The sequence below is a fragment of the Anopheles maculipalpis genome, chromosome 3RL, assembly GCF_943734695.1.
Source record: "Anopheles maculipalpis chromosome 3RL, idAnoMacuDA_375_x, whole genome shotgun sequence".
NCBI classification, from domain to species: Eukaryota; Metazoa; Arthropoda; class Insecta; order Diptera; family Culicidae; genus Anopheles; species Anopheles maculipalpis.
Window position 1 is genome coordinate 20825563 of NC_064872.1, and position 11365 is coordinate 20836927.

The following is an 11365-nucleotide window of genomic DNA, read 5'->3' on the forward strand; positions in this document are numbered from 1 at the left end:
TAGCTGGAATTTTATTTTAAATTAACAAATTCTCAAGAAGAGTTATAATTTACAATTCATAAACTCTAAAGGAGTTTATCCTAACAGTGATTATTCTCAAAAGAGATTGTTACCGTTATTGGGTTGTGCAAAATTAAGGTTTCTTTTTTGTCACTCGTTGTCGATAAAGTTGCAATTGCTATAGGCTTTTTTGTCTAAATTTTACCTGAACTGTTCATTTAGAATTTGGTCACTCTATCTTATGTATAGTAAAGCCTCCCGTGGTGCTGTACCAAATTTTTTGACACCTAAGAGTAGGTATTGCTGCACTATTCCCTTTTATGGAGTGGTTTTGGCATGACCGTGCTTGTTTCAGTTATTATTAACGATCGAGCTGCAAATGTAAATAATTAATTGTGCACACCCACATAGAAAATTTATTTTTTCCGGGAGAAAAATAGGAAAATGCCTTAAAATGCGTCTTCTACTTTCGAATATGTTTTGAAACTGTTTCGTTAACGTCAAAGCGTGGCTAGAAAGGTTGAACAAAATCGTCATTCAGGAAAACTGTCAGCCGAACTGGAAGATGGAAAATTCGGATGGGAAAATTGCAAAAAAAAAATACGGTGCAGCATGAAAATCGTCAGAAGAATCGGAATGATTGCAGACTACCGCTCTTTACATGCCTCAACGCAATCAAACAGTACTCTGAAGCATAATTACAAGGCCATACCACGTGCTCCAAAAATTGTAATGCCAGGTTCTAACGAGGAACGCGGGTTGCGTTCATATGGATGGACGAAGCGTACATTAAAATAGATTTAAGGCTGGAATCTGGCCAAAAATTTAATGTTGCCACAGCATGGGGCGACTTTCTCTACAAATATAAGTTCGTTTTTGCTGCCATTTTTGCCCGCAAACTCATGGTATTGCAAGCCATGTGAGCACAAATCACGGGTTCTGATATCAAATCAATCTATGAACTCGACAGTTTATGAAGATCAGTGCTTGGAAAAGTGGTTTTTGCTTTTTATTTAAGCTCATAAATGCCCAACTAAGCTCTGGTCAGATTTGTCAACTATCCATCACGCATCCTATTGGAAAAAACCAGTTATTGAAATGGATAAACAAGTTGTGCGGAAGCTTAAGAGAGGCATCAAAAGAAAGTTACTTAAATTCATCCGTACATAAACAAATATATTTTTCTTGAATTTTTCGATAAAAGAACAATATAAAACCATTCGTTTGATGCAGAACTATAAACTTCTACGTTAAAAATTTCTCGTGAGGAGTGATCAAATTCTAAATGAATGACACTTTAATTGGATGTTAAAAATAGTAGAGCTTTTCAAATAGAACCATTATTACTGAAACATCAGTATGTGACGGCCAAGACAATATCCTTATCTTTTGTAATATTCTCGTTGAAGAATGAAATAAGCTTGATTGCTTTCATTCCGGCCCAGTGTTATACATGGCAGGGCTAGGGTTCAAATCCCCAGCCCAGCCCATCCGGACGGTCCCCCTGTAGTGAGGACTGAAAATCATCACTTCGTGGTATCGGAGAGTCTAGTAAACCATTTGATGGCCGGTGTGACCTTTAGAGGTCGTTAAGCCAAGAAGAAATTTTCCAAAATTTTAAATTTATATGAAATTTCGGTACGCGCAGCGATGTTTCTTCAGAGTTTCTTAGTATTGGAGGGGTCGCTTTGTTATGATAATTAAGAAATATCCCAATTTTGGCACTACGTAACATGTGGACGCTACTTAAGAGGCTATGCTCATGATATTTTTTATGAGGCGTCCAGTTTTATTGAAAAAAGACTCCTATGGATCGGCTTACGTAGCTAGAACCAAAGCGCTTTAACGACTAGTGTTGTACCTCTTGAATATTATACCTGGTAATATCTAAACAGCCCTTTCTAAACATTCCTTCTACTAGAAGCTAGAGATTAAAGAAACTTTATTTTTTATTTTTTTAATGTAATTTCGAAGGCTTGTTCCAAATTGCCAAAACTTTATTTGTTCTTGTATTTAATGAATTATCTACCTTTTGGTGAATCTCTTGATGCATGCCTTAATATCGCATTTCAAAACAAAACCATCGCTTCCATCCAAACACCCCATATTAACACCCGATAGTGTTTCCCTCCATCAAAGCTGCGGATCGCTCCCGGAAGCACAGATTACAACCCCCTACGCCAGTGGCACCACATGAAGCCATTCAGTGAAACCGCGAGCAAAAGCTGTGAAGCAAATTTGAAGGAAACGACACCAGCAAAAAAGTGGCCCGTTACGCAATCGGATCGCTTTGGACCGAACGAAACGATGAGCCCTTTTTCGAACGATAGGACGAGCCTTGCGTACAGAAACAACAACAACACGGGAAAGTAAACTGCAATGTAAACCATAAGCCAACGGGTACCACTTTGTCCATTTGCAGCCAACGGAGGCTTTTGCGTTTTTTTTCCCCTCCGCCCGAGGAAGCTAACTCGAACCATTAGCACAATCAAGCACCCAGGGTTTTGGTGGAGAAATGTGTCCGCCAACTCCATGTTGCAGGCTGCTCCATTTTGGGTGTCCAAATTGTCCTTTTTGTTTACGTGTATGTGTGTGCGATCCAATCGCAACGATGCACTGTGTGTGGCGCATCATGCATTGCGAATGCATTCAGCTGCGAAACAAACTTTCAGGCTGGGCGAAAATTTAATTATACCTTCGCCCGGGACTGGGTTGATTTCCGGCCGGTTTTGCAGCGGTATGCAACAAACTCCTGGAAACCGTTGCACCCATGTCGGTGCGCTTTAACAGCACGAAAAAAAAACAGCACAGTAGTCACACGACAAAAAATTTAACCACGATCCAAAAACGATCGGTTACTCTTCTTTTTTTCGACGTACGTACTGCGCCTCGACATTTGACCGACCGGTGGAATCGGAACCGACTATTTAAATTTTCCACCTTTTCAACCGCGCCAGGAATGATTTCTTTGCTTCACTTTCCATTTTTTTTTTTGTGAGTTGCTTTTATTCCTGTTTCAACATCCGTGAGCTCTGTTTTCGCGACTTTCTCGCTGCTTTATTTGTGCTTCATACGGTGAGTGTGCAAAAAGCTTTCAAAATGGTCGATCCGCGTTTCACGGGCCGGGTGCTCGTCTTTTGAATATAGATTTTTTGGTGAATAAACATCAGCCCGGCTGAGGTTCGCGGTTCGGTCAAGCCGTGGTGTGCTATTTTGTTCTAGTTGCTGCTTTTCATTCCATTCAGCCATCTTTCATGATGAGCCTGAAGTTCGTTTAGAATTTGTTGAAATTGTACGCTTCGTCACGCAATGTTTTTATATTTTTCTTACGGTTTCCTCAATTGCATGGTGCGGCTGGTGGCTGTTGCTGATGATTTCTAGCTGATCTAGGAAGTAAAGGTTTCATTTTATCACTAGATAGCTGTGGAATACCTTTTACAATTTTCACAGAAAAATGTGCTAAATACGATGATTCGAAAATTATACTTCAAATTAAAAAAAAAACAACTTATTTCAATAAAATAAATTTTTAAATAAGTATATCAATCCAATTTAATATTTTAAATAAGTAGGTATATTTTTAATTTAAAAAATCCCGTTTTTCCATCCCCTGCTATGTCATCTTAAAATTATCTTGATTTTAAAATACAAAAAACTGACCAAGATAAGGATAATAACGAGCACTCACGGAAAGAATACTACTAAGCAATGTTTGTTAGTTAACTGTATTTTATTTTTGAACTTTTTTAATTGTGTTATTCACTCATCAGGGTTTTTTTAAATTTTTTGTGCTGTCGTCTTTCTAACAATTTTTTTTGTAATTGTTATTTTTGTAGGTGTACATCTTTATTTTCGATTTATTATTCTTCAATTTCAAGTTTTCGTTTGATTTGATTTGAGTTCTCTTCATTTTGAAATAAAAGTTTTTTATTCCTTTGCTTTTTTTTCATCAGTTATTTCATTTTTTACGTATTTTGTATTTTTTTCTAATGCATTGAGTAATAGTTTCCAAAAACGAAATAATTTTTTAAATGTACGTCAACACTTAAAAGTACACTTTCAATAACGCCCTTTCCATCCGAATGCTCTCTTTGATCAAAGGTTTTTGTGTCCCTCACTGTTCAAAGGCCTGTCAAGCTGCCACACAAAACGCACCATTGCACATGTTCCATCAGCAGCTTCTGTTTGGTTTGCATTTCACCGATCGATGTCAAAATATTTCCATCCACTAAACCTCACCTTTACTGTGCCTGGCTTGAGGCTTTTTTGTATCTTTTAATTGAACTACAAAAAAAAAAAAACACAGACCGGAACTTCCGAACTCTACACTTAAATGCTCGCAAGCTGTTAATCCATCATTTTCTGACGCGTTTCTGGTGGTGGTTCGATGGCTTTTGCGCTCGACCACAAGCGTGGCACATCACTTTATCAAGTCTGACATACACACGTACACACCAGGATTGACACTTTTTTTCTGACCTCCGGTGTGGTTCGTTCCTGGCGAGACCTCTGCATCATGTGGTTTGGTTAAGGGTTTTTTTTTAATTTGTTTTAGAAAACGCTTCACTTTATTTCCAATAAAATGGTTTTTGCCGAAAAAAAATCAAACTATTCATAAAACTATTTTCGATGCAATGATTGCGTACGTTTGCCTTGCCATTCGAAAGAATGTCCATTTTCGGATTCGTCCGTCAGACTCGTTTGCTGTAGGCGATAGCCTTTTACATGCTTTTCCCATTCATACATTTCTAATGCCTGTTCCTGGAAGAGAAAACACACAAATGCTTCAGTGTAAATTGCATTCTCGTGGCCTGTAGAGGTAGCTTTTTTGAGCAAAGTTAACTTGTGGAAGGGACTAGATAATGAACATAGTTCTATTTGAACCTATCAAATCTTATCATTCTGTTCGGACGAATACGATCCCAGGTTATTTGGTGTCATTTTAATGGCGTTTCAATGACCAAGAGTATGAGATATCTAACGAGATCAACCAACTCTTAACTGGAGCTGATTCCTAGAAGATGCTTCAGACGTGTATGACAGCTGACATCAAGATTCAACAATCGCGGATCGAAGAATTATTGTGTGGGTCACACAATAATTCTTCTTTGCTCAAAAACCTGTTAGGCCATGCCGATCATATAATGATTTTATTGAAATAGTTGTACCACAATACCGGAGAGCCTATCTTTGTTAGAATATAAAATATATGATCAGGGATATAATAGGGATCTCGGCCATCCTGGAAAATATATCTGTTCATTTATCGCGTACGTGCGGTACTGTGCTAATTGTGTTCTTTGAAGCCGTTGCTGCTGTGTTGGGATCGTCTATGATTTCAATCCCTGTAAAGGATTGTTTAATCTTTTTTTTTTTTATTGTAGAATGACGAATCAATGGCATCACAACTTAAGTGATGACTTACTTATCAGTCGCTACAACCGCTTCGCGGTCTTCGCTTGCAGTCTTCGCTCTCAACCGCTCTCTGTCCAGTGCCGTCGACGGCCACCCCATTATCCTGGCCTTTCTAGCGGAGGCATCAACAACCTCACACCATCACAATTTGGGCCTAATTCGCAACCTCTGGTAATGTAGACGACCTAAAAAGACTTTGACTACATCATAGTAAATTTGAATCATTTAATTTTGAATGAATAATTGAATATTGCAAGCACGCTGTGGAACTTTGCTACCATTTTATGGAATGTTACATTCCATGAGGAGAAATCTGCAACGCTCTGGTTCAAATAGCAAGTAAATAAAGCAATTCTTTAAACTTATCGTTGCGTTAAACCTGTTCAATTCTTAAGGAAAACTACAACGAGGTATTGGGAGTTGATAGAAGCGGTCGAAAGACAACTAATTTAAAAACAAATCAGAAGAATAAGCGGTGAGGGACAGTTAAAAATCCAGCGAAGAAATTATTGAATACGTATTGCATAAATCTAACCGTTTCGTAAAACAAATTTAGTGCCTATGTTAACGCATGATTTACGGAAAAAAGTCACGATTTCCGAGGACCAAAAAATGAGAAACAAATTGTTTGCAATACACCCATGCTTAAAATGCAATGTACTTCTATTCGGAATAATGACACCCACCTTCCGGATTATGTCCTACGCATGTTTGATATGCCGCTACAAGTGAGAGCGCTTGGAAGTACCTAACAAGTACGCAGAAACAAAAGGTTCGCCTTTTCTGGGTACAAGTACTTTCTTTCTTTACTTTTACCTACCCAGTACCAAACGGAGGTTGTAAAGTGCAACAACTGAAGCAGATTCTTCCGAGGAACTTCTTTTACCGATTGACTTCCATTTTACGTCCTCTTGAGCATCCAAAAATACACTTCCATTGCAAACGCCTGATCCACCAAGTTCAAGCATTCATTGCCAACGAAAAGTATCGTCATGTAATGTTTGGGTGTGAAAATGCAAACCTTGAGCTTCTCGTAAAAAAAAAGTTGCTGCACGATTTACTATCTACTTGATGGGTTGCTCCAAACGATGAAAAGAACCCGGTAGCTGTTGAGGCCGATTTTGAGGGGTTTTTTTCTCTCCCTCCCTCGGTGTACCCATCAGCTTCCGAAGGTAGATCATTTGCCGGTGGCAGGCGGTGCGAAAGTTGACTTCTTTACCGGTCCTGATGACATGACGGTCCCCGGAATTCCGTGAGGGAATGTCGATAAAAAGGATTTTTAGGACGATAGGCAGGCATAAATGGCACCACACGAAGGTTTGTGTGCGTGTGAGTTGGTGTGGATAAGTGGATACTGTGGAAATGCCGCCCGGTAGAAACGGATGAGTCTCAAAGTGACATTTGGTGTTTTGACCAGTTGGCGAGCGGTCGTTTTCAAGGGGATGAGAGGGAGAGGGAGAGTCCTCTAGCAAAACCGGAGATGGTTGCGCCTTTGGGGTGGGGATATAGAAAATGGCCGACCAGGCGAGCCGACCGACAACGACAAAATATGGCCGGACTTTGGGACAAGATAAGGATGTATGTTAGTTTTGACAAAGAATTGTGCCAAAGTGTTGTTGCTGTTGATTTTGGTGGCAAACCGCCGCCGCCCTCCTGCCGCCGGGGCCCCATTTTGCTGAGATTGAGGATCTCCCGTTCCCGCATGATGTGTGTCCTTGACTGGGTTTTTGGGGTTTTACGGGCTAGTTGCTGACGTCCTCGGGATGCCATCATTTTGTTGTTGAATCGGGCTGGGTTGTGGTCACTTGATGCTGGTTTGGTGTCAGTGTATGTGTGTATGTGTGTGTGTGTGCCTGTGCTAAAGTTTATTTATTTTGTTTTGCGCCTTTTTGCTGCTGGTGTTCCTCGTTTTGCCGTCTATTTGCGCTTCTCCATCCCCACACTTGGTAAGTCATTGGTTTATGAGGTTGACAGAGCAAAGTGCTTAATGTGATTGTTGATCCTTTCCGCATGGAGCATTCGATTCAATTAGAGCGGTTTGCCTTAAACGGGCCCTACTGTTTGGTCCTGACACAAAGTGGCAATTGCAGCAATGGGTGTGATTTGTTTGCATGAATTTAATCCTCCTCAAGGTGAAAGCGATTCGGGACAAAATGTTAAACATCTCAATAAAACATGATTCGAGACCGATGAGTTATTGCGCTTGAGAGAAAGGAGAATTTTTCTTTCAAACTGTCTCGTAAATAAAAGAAGGAAAGTTGTGGAAGTTGTGTCACAAAAAAACAAGTCACTTATCGCACCACACAGATCACCAGTCGTGGCTCAATTTATTTCAAAAATATGGAGCAATTCTACGAAGAATGTGTGTATAGTAGGAACAAACCAACGGAAGGAAAAACAAAACCTCTCATTGCGTTCAACCATTTAGCTGCAGACGCAACGGAAGGATCATGTAATTGGAATGAAATGAAATTTTGCTGACAAGATTCCTTTTTTGCTGCTCTAATATTTCCTTCAGCAACCGAGACCGAGACGCATCCACAGCCACCGTCAGCAAATATTCTTTCCCGCTCCGGGCAGTCATTCGGTGGTAACGTTTTAAAAATTGGACGCAAAATAATATGGAACAATGCTACCAGAGTGCAGTACAAAGCTCCTATCGCAGAAAAAAACTGTAAAGAGCAAGAACATAAAATAAATAGTAGAACAAAACTTTCCGCTGTAATTCATAAACTGCAATTGAACTAAAATCGCTGCGGAGTGCGCGTGTCAAACGTTGACGTCGGTCGGTGACGTGGAGAATAGAGCATGGAAAAATGATTTCATTTTATGGTGTCCACATTTTTTCCTCTAGCGCTGGGATGTTGGTGAAATGTTGTTGGCATTTTTTGTTTCTTTCCCCCTTTTTAATGCTTTCTATTAAATTGATGAAAAATACATTCTCTACTACTACAGTTTATGTACTATTTTCTCAATTGTTGTATGTATTTCGCCTTTTTAACAACTTTTTAGGAATGTTTACTCAACAACTCATTTTTCCTTGTTTACTTTTACGCTTTCCACTTTTTGCATTACTCAATTTAAATCACCACAATTGACATGTTTGCAAAATGGGGCAGTAAGCGCTAGAAAAATAATCTTTCACCAAAAACAACTTTCTCAGCCAAAAAAGCTCTTATGAAGTTTTATCCCAAAATGGGCGCCTCCCTCTCCCCTCCTTACTCCATCGGTTTTTCGCCCCAAAGCACAACCCCTTTCCTCCAGCCAGTCTTCGTTTGCCCCGAAGGCGCTAAAGTGTGAAAAGAAAGTTTTGGTGCATTTTACTCACGGTCAATCCGTACTAAGGGGGAAACTTAGGCAACCGTAAACGAGTTACGGCGTGGAGCAGTTTTGCGATCTTTCACAAGGGTTGTACGTTCGTTTTTTTTTTTTGCGTTGTGTATTTGAACCAAAATCAAGATAAAAGAGTGGAAAAGAATTGCGTTTTAGACGAGTAGATGTTTTCCGCTTTCTTTTTGGGTGGCGATGCGTAACAAGCTTATAAATTTGATGATAAAAGTAATAAGTTAGTTGTGTTTTTTTCTATGTTTAGGAGCAGAGAGCGAGCGCGAGAATTCACAACAGTATCATAAGAAGTTTACAATAAAGATTAAAGCTCCTTTTACGATGAAGTTTAACGCGTTTGAAGCAAATTTGTTTTTTTAGAAAATATGTTTAGGAAAGAGGAACGTGCAAGCAACTGGCCAAGGCAAACAAACGTTGAAAAATCTTGCAAAGAAAATTAAAGACATAGAAGTATCAACTAGTAATCGTACAAAACAGTATTGATGAGAAAAAAGTCGTTACTTTAAAAAATCAAACTTATTTAGAAAAAAATCTAAGAATATAGCAAATTAGGTAAACGAATTGCATCGAAATATGTGATTAATTTCCATCAGAAAAAAGTAAGGGTAAAAGTAAACATCGAAAACATACTGTAGCAAAGTATAAAACATATACTAAAACATACATGTTTTCTTTATTCAAAAAGGGAACTTAACCCCAACATGGCATGTTAAAAAATTACCAAATTTCAAATAAAAAATCTCCGCAAATGAGCCAATACATAAATCTCGTTTCATAATTTTCATCTGCCTCAAAATAAATGAAAAAGGAGTCAAATTAAACACTCCTCATAACTGCAACACATAACTGTCAAAAAAAAATCGGAGATTTTTATTTACTTATTTTAATTTTGACGGCTTGCGATATAAATAAAACGGAGATAATGCTCTTGAAATTGATACACATAATTTTGACTGCATAAGCATCGACAGGAAACAAAAATCCAAGTGAAGCCGAGCAAAAAAGAAAGTTACAATTAATATTTGAAATATTTTTCCTTACTTTTTGCCCAATTAGGTCACGCCAGCCGTCCAATGGCTAAGCAGGACTGTTATACCACGTAGTTGTATAGCAAGTCTTTACTACAGGGAAACAATCGGAATGGGCTTTTAATCCCGGTCCTGTCGTCTGAAGAGCGGTGTCGTTGTCGCCTTGCCACCGGGCCGTCCTGATGGCTTAATGTTAAAGGAGGTTTCGTTATTAATTTTACTTGCAGGAGCACAGCAATCAGAAAGTACATTAATTTCATAAATTCTTAGAAACACAAATTTGAATCAAAATATCAACCCTAAAACCAACTTTTAAGCCACTTAAAAATAATATTCGATACTGTTTTTTGAAGTGCCTAAGCACACAACACTTAATAAATAAAATATCGTTCTCTTACGGCACCCTCAGAAGGCCGGAAAAAGATCATCGAAAAAGTATTATTTTCTTCCCAACAATCAGCCGCACCAATGCTCTTAATGCTTGTCGTTAGGGGGAAAAAGTCGTGTAGATGTTTTTGGCCAGCATTTTCGTTTTTTCCCACCCCCGATGTCATTAGAAAATCCTTAAGCAGAAGGTCAACCACACTGAAAGCAGCTTTTTTTTAAGGAACCATACAAAGGGAAAGCGAAACACCTGTAGAAAGAAACGTATCGGGTGGTAGGGGGTTTTTTCGCCTTCTCGAAGGTGAGCAACACTTAAAAGCAGACCCTTATGAGGCTTCCTTTGTGATCACAGGCCGGTACTTGAGTGTGTCGCGTTCTTTTTTAGCGTGCGTTATCGCTATTTCCTCGATCCGTTCCAAAAGAATAATAAGCTTTCAGTGTATCATATCATATTTTGGCACAATGCTTTTGTCCCTGGTGATGGTGAAGAGGGCAAGTAGAAAAAAAACACACTCACACATACACACAAACAGAATCATATTGATATGCTTATGCGTTGTGTATTTCTGTAGCATCCTACCCAACAGCCAAGGACTATCGGCGTTGCCAAGGAAATGTACCTTTAACGCTTGAGATTATTATGGAGGCGAATATTTTGGAAATTTCATCCAATCAAACACACACACACACGGTTGCAGAAGGAAATCAGATATGGTATCAATATTTTGTTGCCTATTTTTTACAACCCACAACACTGCTGTAAAAGAGTATTGTAACGCTCGTGTACGTACGTGTACACACGTTGGAATAGAAAATCCCTTTCCAAGAACGAAAGACCGAAGCACATCAGGGAAGCGTTCCTGTCCAGCAACGTTAAGGATCCGATCTACATCCTTTGCAATCTTTTTCTTCTGGTTGCTAAGAATCAATGTATGATGAAAATAAATAAATAACAGCCACACACACACACACACACACACACACACACACACACACACAAACACACACACACACACACACACACACACACACACACACACACACACACACACACACACACACACACACACACACACACACACACACACACACACACACACACACACACACACACACACACACACACACACACACACACACACACACACACACACACACACACACACACACACACACACACACACACACACACA